The sequence below is a fragment of the Chiloscyllium plagiosum genome, unplaced genomic scaffold, assembly GCF_037043375.1.
Source record: "Chiloscyllium plagiosum isolate Xiang-an unplaced genomic scaffold, Cpla_swu_hap1 HiC_scaffold_10, whole genome shotgun sequence".
In the NCBI taxonomy this organism is placed as follows: domain Eukaryota; kingdom Metazoa; phylum Chordata; class Chondrichthyes; order Orectolobiformes; family Hemiscylliidae; genus Chiloscyllium; species Chiloscyllium plagiosum.
In genome coordinates this window covers 17,341,759-17,351,292 of record NW_028270148.1, presented here as the reverse complement: position 1 = coordinate 17,351,292, position 9,534 = coordinate 17,341,759, and positions in this window count along the sequence as shown.

Genomic DNA, 9,534 nt, shown 5'->3' with positions numbered 1-9,534 from the left:
GGAGAGAAAGTGCCACAGGATAAAGAGCGAGATGTTCAGGTATGTTAAGAGCACATTAACAGTAACATAAATGAGAGAGCAGCACAGCAATGTACAATAATTATTACTTGGTTGCTGTGACATGCTGGTTTCAGCATCACTACGATTATGGTGACTGTTCTGAACAGTCAAGGACAGTAGGATGCTTTTGAGGGGGCGAGGGGCATGTGAGGAGCTGAACTTTGGGTATTGCGCCACTTACCATGGCTTTCTTTGCCCAGTGTAGGTAATTTTCTCCCGGAATGAGAAGGATGAAGAGGGCTGAAGGTGATTGGCACTGTTTCAATGTTGATGGAGCTGGGGGAAAGATGGTGAGGTGTCCAGAGTGAGTAAGTGACCATTACAGAGTGCATGCAAGCTTAGTTGGAGTGGCGTAATTGAGTGAGAGTAAGTGAGGAAGATGTGCATGTAATAGTGAAATGGTAGAATAAGCCTTGGTGGGAAGTGGGTGCAGTCGCAGAGAGAAGATGGTGGTACCTACCCCTCCAGAATGGAGAATTGACCATTGACCTTCTTCCTGCATTGCTGGCCATTACTCCAGACCACATACCACACTGCCCCAGGTACCACCTCAGACCAGACTCATGGTGTGTGTAGGCACGTTGTCCATTGCCATCTTGGTGGAAGAGGACAGCACTCTGGCACCATCCAGGGTGGGAGTGGTATGGCATCTCCCTGTCAATAAAGTGGTCCCTTCATCCATCAAACCTGGATCAAGGGAAGCTCTGGACTGCTGCTGTTTGACTTGGTGCTGGCTCCAGGAATTCAAGGAGGTCCTGATGTGGCATGTACCTGTGGCAAGAAGGATATGATGAACAAGGAGCGAAAGGCACATCGTGCCTAAATAATAAAGTGAGCTTGGGAAAACAACATGAGAAATCCCACTTGGCCTCACTGAGAGAAATGCTTTGTGAAAATCGACAAAATATTGCATAGCTGACCTTTGGTGAAATTTAGCCCAGGATTCATGAAGGGTAGAAGATAGCTTGTGGTAATAGTAATTAGAAGTCCAGGCTAATGCTGTTGGAGTATTGGTTCAAATTCAACCCCACAGACACACATGAAAAAAGAATAGCTGGCGAAATTTAAATTCAATTAATAAATCTGGAAATGAAAGTAAATCATAGTGATGGTGACTGAAACTATCGAATGTTGTTGTAAAAACTCATCTGATTCATTAAAGCCTTTGAGGAAGAGATATGCTATTCTTACCCAGTCTGGCTTACATGTCATTCCACAGCCACATGTCGTTCTCTCTTCACTGCTCTCAGCAGTGACCTTAGCAAGCGTCTCTGTTAAGGACAATTCTGAATGGTTGCTGATACTAGCCGATGTTGACTTGCCAGCACCACCCACACCTCTCAACAGAATAAAGAAAAGACTGAAACTAGAGCGGGAAATGGAAGGATCTCAATGGTGTGGCGTAAGAGTCACTCTTCTGCAAATGGCATTAGATGGAAGCAATACAGTACACAACCAATCATCAAACTGCCGTACCACTCCCACCCATTAAGGTCAAAGTGTGAATTCATTCCTTCTTTCAGGAGAACGTGACAATCTTACAAAGTTGCCTGCCAGAGAGGTAACTGTTTTGTGTAGATATATATACTGATTTAATCACCAGGCACCTCATATTTGCACTGGAAGATTGCACGGCCTGAATTGTAACTTACAATGGGCTAATTGCTTCAGTCAGCAAAGTGTCTCGAGTTGAAAGACTCAGCAGTTCTCCAGCCAGCTGTCCCCATCTGTGGCTGCTCAAGTTGACAATTTCATTTATATTTTTCATTAATAGCTCAACGAGGGAAGTCTTGCAGAATGAACATTGGAACAGGTGTAAAAGCCAATTGACCCTTCGAGCCTGTTCCACCAATCAACGAGATTGTTGGCTGACTTGGTTGTGGTCTCAGCTCCACTTTCCAGCCAGCACTCCTTAAAAGCACAGCCCAATACTTTGAAATGGTGGTTTCTTCCTTTAAGGTACAATGCAAGGCAGAATATATCTATCTTGTCCTTTACCAGACATTGAAATAGTTGATGTGACTAAACAAAGTTCTATTCGCTAACATCAATGACCTTCAACTCATTTGATTCAAAACACACACATTTAATGATTAACAAGTGTTCATTTCACATCTTTCATATTCTGAGGATGTTCCAAATCATAGCACTTTTGAAATGTTCATTACTGTGGTCATATCAGCAAATGTAGCAGCCAAACCATCAAGTAAAGTCTCACAATAACATTGATAAATGATCTACTTTTAATGGTGTTAATTTGGGGAACATCTCTAATCTCCCTTAAGAAAGTAGTGATGAGCTGCCTCCATGAACTACTGTAGCCCATATGGATCTGCACTCAGTGCTGTTTGGAAAGGAGTTCTTGGATTTTGTTCCCAATAATAGTGGTGAAACAGCAATATAGTTCCAAATAGGAATGGTCTTCAGCTTGGAGGAGAACATGTAAGTGGTGATTTTTCCATGCGTCTGCAGTTCTCATTCTGGATGGGACAATTCACAGGTTTGGAAGGTGAATTGATGCAGTGCAACTTGCTGATACAGTGCATTGGTAGTGGAGGGAGTGACTATTCAGGGCAGTGAATGGGACACGAATCAGGCAGGCAGTTTTGTCCTGGATAATGTTGAGCTTTTTGGAGCTCCACTCATCCAGCCACGTTGAAATGGTATTTCATCTCACTCATGACTTGTACTTTGTAGATGACAGACAGACTTTGGAGAGTCAGGAGATAGATTCCTTGCCACTGATTTCCCAGCCTCTGACCTGCTCTTGTAACCATAGTACTGAGAAAGTATGTAAAATTGTGTAACATGAAAATGTCAACATAAAATGAAGCTTGCAATATTTTCTGGGGCCTGACCAAATGCAGTGAAGATACCGATAAGAAGTGGGTCATTCTACATTGTACACACTTAGAGATAATCCAAGGTTCAGTCAGTGTGTGCTGAGCTGAGTTGGTGTTGCCTAGCTACTTATAACTGGTGCCTCAGTCTCTGACTTGGGTCAGAGCTTGACTATGAGGACGATTCCTAAACTGAACGCTGCCATGAGAAATTATTGCCTCTTGCAATCTCAGGAGAAGAATAAATTGATCCTGGTAGAAATTTTAGCATCTTTGCAGATACAGAAAATGTTTCGGGAAGTTATATTCCTTGACATGGAATTTAAGATTTTCAGGGCATTGTTTGAAATTTCAAGGAATCAAAGATTCAAAATATTTTAAAATCTCCTTTCCACTACAGCATGACATAACTGAGGAAGAGGTAAGCAGCAGTGGTAGCTGAGTACGAATCATCGTTCAATTTAAAGGAAGGACAAGGTGAATTTTTATCAGGCTGAATAAAATTCAGGGGTATCACTTCTGAATCTAGATTGCCAAAAGGTTGCTAGGTTACTAATTGTGTTCTAATTCTGATTGTTGTTCACCAAAACCTGAAGAAAAACACACAGTTGCATTTGATATCCATATGTCATGATTAAAATCCGGGTCAGACGTGACAGGACTGTCTGCAATATTTGAATAAATTGTCAGCTTCCCTGTGGTGCTGTACTCCAGAAGGAGTTGACTCTTTACCAAGTGGAAAATGGGAAGTTGATTCTTTGTCTGAAGTATCATTGTATTTACAATGATCGAATCTCTTCCCCAATTTTATGCATTTCAACTGATCTCCCTTCTGGGTTCCAAAATAGAGTCATACTGGACTCAAAACCAGGAAACTGTTTCTCTCACCACAGATTCTGCCAGACCTGTTGAGTTTCTTCAACACTTTCTACTGTCATGGTATGACATGTTCAACTATCTTACTGTATCTTCCCACATCCACAGTAGCTTGTCCACAACTACTCTGTGACATCCATTATCCAACTATGCCCAGGTCATCCCCTGTTTCTGTTGTCCTCTGTAAGAGGTTTCTGTAGCTTTTTAGCTGTGATTACATGGCCAAAATGCTGATATTTTCTGGTTCTACCTGTGAGGCACATAGTTACAGAGGAGAAAACTCAGCCACAAAGGATTTAAAATTGAATTATTAGAGGTATTGGTTGATAAGGCTACACAGTTTGAGCTACATCCAAGAGTACTGAAGGAAATGAGACTGGATGTGAAGGCGAGCCTTGGGTAAATGTGAGGTTATAGTGTAGGGGGGCTGAGTTTGGGCAGGATGCCCTTTGGATGGGTGGCATAGACTCGATGGTCTGAATGGCCTGTTCCACACTGTAAGGATTCTATAATTCTGTGAAATTACAGAGATTCTGGCAATAAACTTTCGATCTTCCCTGAATTCAGGGATGGTGCCAGAGGAATGGATATTTGCAAACAGTATGCTTTTGTCTAAAAGAGGTTGTCAAGGTCGGCCCAGCAATTTACAGGTCGGTCTGTTTAATTCTGATGGTTGGGAAACTTTGAAAAACAATTATTTGGGATGACATTAATCACGTGGATTGACCCTGAAGAGTCCAGAAGGATTTGTTGAGGGAAAATCTGAACAAAATGTTGGAGTTTTTTGAAGAGGTAACAAGAGGGTTGATGGGAGGAGGGCTATTGATGTGGTGTATGTGGATTTCCAAAATGTATTTGATACAGTGCCACACAACAGTCTTGTGAGAAAAGTTATAAGTCACGGAATAATAAGGACTGTTACAAGTACAATGGTTAAAAGATAGAAAACAGAGTAGTGATTAATGCATGTTTTTCAGACTGGAAGAAATTTTGAAATTGTGTTCCCGGGGTCACTTTTAGGACCCTTGATTTCTTCATATATGTCAATGATCTAGATCTTGGTGTGCAGAGGACAATTTCAAAGTTCATAGATGACACAAAAATTGGGAGAATTATAATGTGTGAAGACAGCATAGAACTTCAAAGGGACACTGATACATTGGTGGAGTGGGCAGATAGGTGGCAGATGAAGGTCAATGCAGAGAAGTTGAAGTGCTACATTTTGAAAATAATACAGGGAGAGAATCTAAAGTAGAGGTCACTATTCTACAGGGTGCGCAGGAGCAGAAAGATTCTGAGTGTACTTAAGTCATGTGCACACAAAGGTAGCAATAGAGAGAGCTATTAGTTAAAGTTTACAGTATTCAAAGCTTAGAATAGGATTACAGAGTAAAAAAGCAATGAGGTTTTTTTAGGACATACCTTAGTCCTCAGCTGGAGAACTGTGTACATTTCTGGGTGCCATACTACAAAGGCTAAAGTGGCCATAGTCTTATCAGGCCATAGAGCCGTTCGCTTGCTTTCTCTCCTTCAAGAGAGACCTCTAGTGGTGGTTTAACCTGAAGGTCACCACATCACAGGTGAGTGGAGAGGTTAAGAAGGCAGGATCTTAATGGTAACCTCAACCAATGCAGGAACTGAACTACGCTGTTGGTGTCACCTACATTGCAAACCGGCTGTCCAGTCACACCAGAGGAAGGACATGAATGCACTGGAACGAGTGCAGAAGAGGTTTATGACACTGTTTCCAGGGAAGAGAGGTCTCAGTTATGATAGATTGTAGAAAGTGGGGCTGTTTTCCTTGGAATGGAGAAGGCTATGAGAAGATTCGACATAAGTTTTCAAAATCATAGAGTAATTAAGGCGAAACTGTTCTTTTCATAAATGGATCAAGAACCAGAAGTCCCAGTTTTAAAGAGTTTTGCAGAAGAAGCAAATGTGCGATTGGGGGAAAATATTTTTTCCCCACAGTGAGTGGTTTAGGTCTGGCATGCCGTGCCTGGAAGGGTTTTGGAGGCAGGTTCAATGGAGGCATTCAAGAGGGTATCGGACAATTATTTAAATGGAAACAAAGTACAGGGTTACAAGAAAAAGGCAGGAGATTGGTACTCAGTTAAAATGTTCAGAGAGCTAGAGCAGACATAATGGCCAAGTGGCTTCCTTCTGAACGGTAACAATTTTGTGATGAGTTATTTCTAGCTGAAAATGTGTTGCTGGAAAAGTGCAGCAGGTCAGGCAGCATCCAAGGAACAGGAGAATCGACGTTTCGGGAATAAGCCCTTCTTCAGGAATGAGTTATTTCTACCCTTGGAATTCCATGCACATCATATCCAGTCATGAATCAGTTAGACTAAACTGAAGGGTGTTTTAAATTGTTGTCTTATTCAATGTCTAATGACTTGATTATGACAAAAAGTTTATCTGTCTGATCCATCATACAGGATGTATCTTGAAAATGCTAACCTGTATATCAGACTTTTAAACTTTTTTTGTGTAGTTTTGAGGATTGTCTGATGAAAAAAATTAATGTATTTACAGTTTCATTTCTCAAAGGAGTTCATTAGTGTAAAGACTCTGTATATTTCTAATAATCAAGACCGTTATCCCATATTATTTCGATTGTTCTCTCTTACCAAAAGCGATCTTTTTAACTGATATAAGTGTTTAACAGTATCAGGATCGGTAATGTGGATACTGATCTTGTGTTACATGATGTACTAAATTACAATTGAAGATGCCTATCTTGGCAAATTGAAAAATGTTTAGGTTTTATACTAAGGAAATGTGTTGGAGGACAGATTATGGAGGAGTGACAGAATAACCATTGAACAGCAGGTGAAGCTGCTGCTGCAGCCTCATAAAACTGTTCCAATGTTTGAAAAGGGATGTGATAAATAAGCAGGTTGTTCCATGCAGAGTTTTTAAGTGCCACTGGTAAACAGCCGATCATTGTCCTATATTTGCTCAACAGTAGAGGTTTATATTCTTTATCACATTTAAAGCAGCTAGGTCCCAGTTCTCCTGAGAATTATAGAACAGACTCTAGCAGTAATCCACAAAAACTAATGAAGTGGAATTGAAGAAATTCATGGGTAAAATCAAGTGGGCTGAGCAATCTCAACACGTCGCAGCTTCAACATCTTTTGAATTACTTCTGAAATGGCAGAGGGGTGTGTAGTGTTCCTTAATTTTATTATTTTAAAAGTTATTGCTGGAAAAAGGTACATTTTTGTCCAAGTTTTAGATTTGAATTCACCAGGATAATTTGCAAGAAAATCCAATGGAAAGGGAGTACTGATTGGTGGACAAGTGAATCAATCAGCACTCTCCCCTCGACTGTATAAATGTTGCTTTCTCTTTACTTTGGTATTTCTTGCCAATTGTCCTGATGAGTGCAAAATACTTGAAGAGAAAGAAAATACACAGCTATGGGGAAAGAGTAGGAGAGTGCAACTAATTGAGTAGCTCCACCAAAGAGCCAGCACAGGAATGATGGGCCAAATGACCCATAAGGACCTCCATATTGGCCAAGAGCTAGAAAATAGGATTCGAATAGTTAGGTGGTTTCTTTATGACCAGTGTGAACATGATGGGCCGAAGGGCCTTTTTTTTGTGTGCTGCATGACCAGCATATTGATCTGATTAACCTACTCTTGGTTGTACTTTCAGAGTGACACTATAGTCTCTGCACTGAATGAGTTTAAACTGTAACAAATTGATTCCATGGGTTTAGTTAGTGAGTAACTCTCTTGCATCCACCTGCAACTTTCCCTCCAAGCTGCCCAATAACCTGACTTGAAAGTATATTATCGTTCTTTCATTGTCACTGGGTCAAAACCCTGGAATTCTCTCTTGATGGATTTGTATGTCAACCCACAGTAGGTGGACTGCAGCAGTTCAAGAAGGCAGCTCACCATCACCTTCTCAAGGGCAACTACGAATGGGCAATAAATGCTGGCCCAGCCAGTGATGCCCACATCACACGAATAAGTCAATTATGGATTTTTAAAAAATGAAAGGGAGAGCACATTTTGGACATCAGACGTCTCGACCACAAAACAGAGTCATTTACTTCAGTTCTTTTGAATTTAGCAATGATGACACGATGATATCTGTGGAGAAATGGTTGATCAATTATTCAATAGCTGATAATGGACCTAGATCTTTTCTTCTATTGGAATCTTTTCTGTCTAGTCTCTAGGTTTTTGTTTGTCTTTATAATCACAGGGAGAAATTTCCCGGCTTCTGAATGTCTCTGAGTAAATGGCAGTCACAAGTCCGTAACAAACTGCAGTTGGACCTACCTAAAGGCTTTTGTTAGGTAGTTTTCCCTTAATTCAAATTAATCTAATGTCACTGTGTCTCAAAGTATCCAACTTTCTACTTCAAAAAGTAATATTGTTTTGTGTAGCTAAAGCGTACATAACACAATTCCACTTGATTTTCAAGTTGCAGAAAACAAGCCCTCTCCTGGTACTATATAGTTATATGGCAGCGTCCAACTTCCACTTTCCACAGTATACTCCTAAAAGAAAACTCTGTAGTCCCTGACAGTCCACTATCCAGGGAGCTTTCACAATCATGGTTCAGTGAATGCACCAGATGGGTTTTTCCCAACAATTGACAATGATTTCATGGTAATCAATAGACTTTGAATTCAATAGAAATCTAGAATTAAAATTCCACCATCTGCCATGGCAAGATGCAAATTCAAGTCCCCGGAACGTTACCTTGGTCTCCAGATTACAGGTCTAACGATATTACTACTAGGCCATTTCCCCTCCTTTCCACCCATTATCTCTAACCATAAAATGCTTTAGTATGCCCTCTCTTTACAGAGCACTGTATATATAGAAGAAAGCAAAACAGATGTATGAAAAGGAAATTACATGGTGAAGTAAGATAAAAAAAGGATGACCCTGATGGGATCAAACAAAGTGGGGGTGAGAGAAGGCTAGTGTGGAGCAGAAATACCAATAGATAAAGCTTAGAGCCATAGAAAGAAGCCATTCTACCCCTCATGTCTACATCCTTATTTAGGCTGCAAGGCCTGTCCCTTTACTAGAAATTTGACATCTTTCTGTGTGAAAAGTGCAGAGAGCAGGACAGTGTCATTCATTCGTGATTGTTCTAATAAAGAGCTGCCATTTACACAGTGGGTTGAGAGGTTTCCTATACCACATCAGCTATATTTATCTGATATTATCATATATTTGCTTATTCCTTGCAATAATAGCACACCTTCATCTATAGAAACTTGTCATGACACATGACTGTAGACTTAATACAAAAAAGACCACAATAAATAATTTTAAATCAGAAACAATTTACATTATTTGTTGATTAAAATGAAAGGGAGAGCACATTTTGGACATCAGACGTCTCGACCACAAAACAGAGTTGGGAGTGTCCACGTAATGCAATCACAGATGTGCCAGAATATATTTGGTCTTCATCGTGAGAAGACTGTCAAAGCAATGTGCAAGAGTTTGAAAAACAACCTTCCTGTTAACCACAGTGTGAATTAACTTTGTTAGCATTTTCAATAAGAGATAGGAACCAATTAACTTAAATAATTAATATCTTGTTAGTCAGTTAGATCACATGCTTCTATGAATCCTGGATGCCTTTGATGTTTTTGCAAGTTTGGCAAACACAACCAGATTAATTTTTCAGTCTGTAACAATATCTCAATTTCCTGGTTTCTATCTGATTTATTTGGGGGGAAAAGCATTCAAATTACCATTTAGGGTTCTGA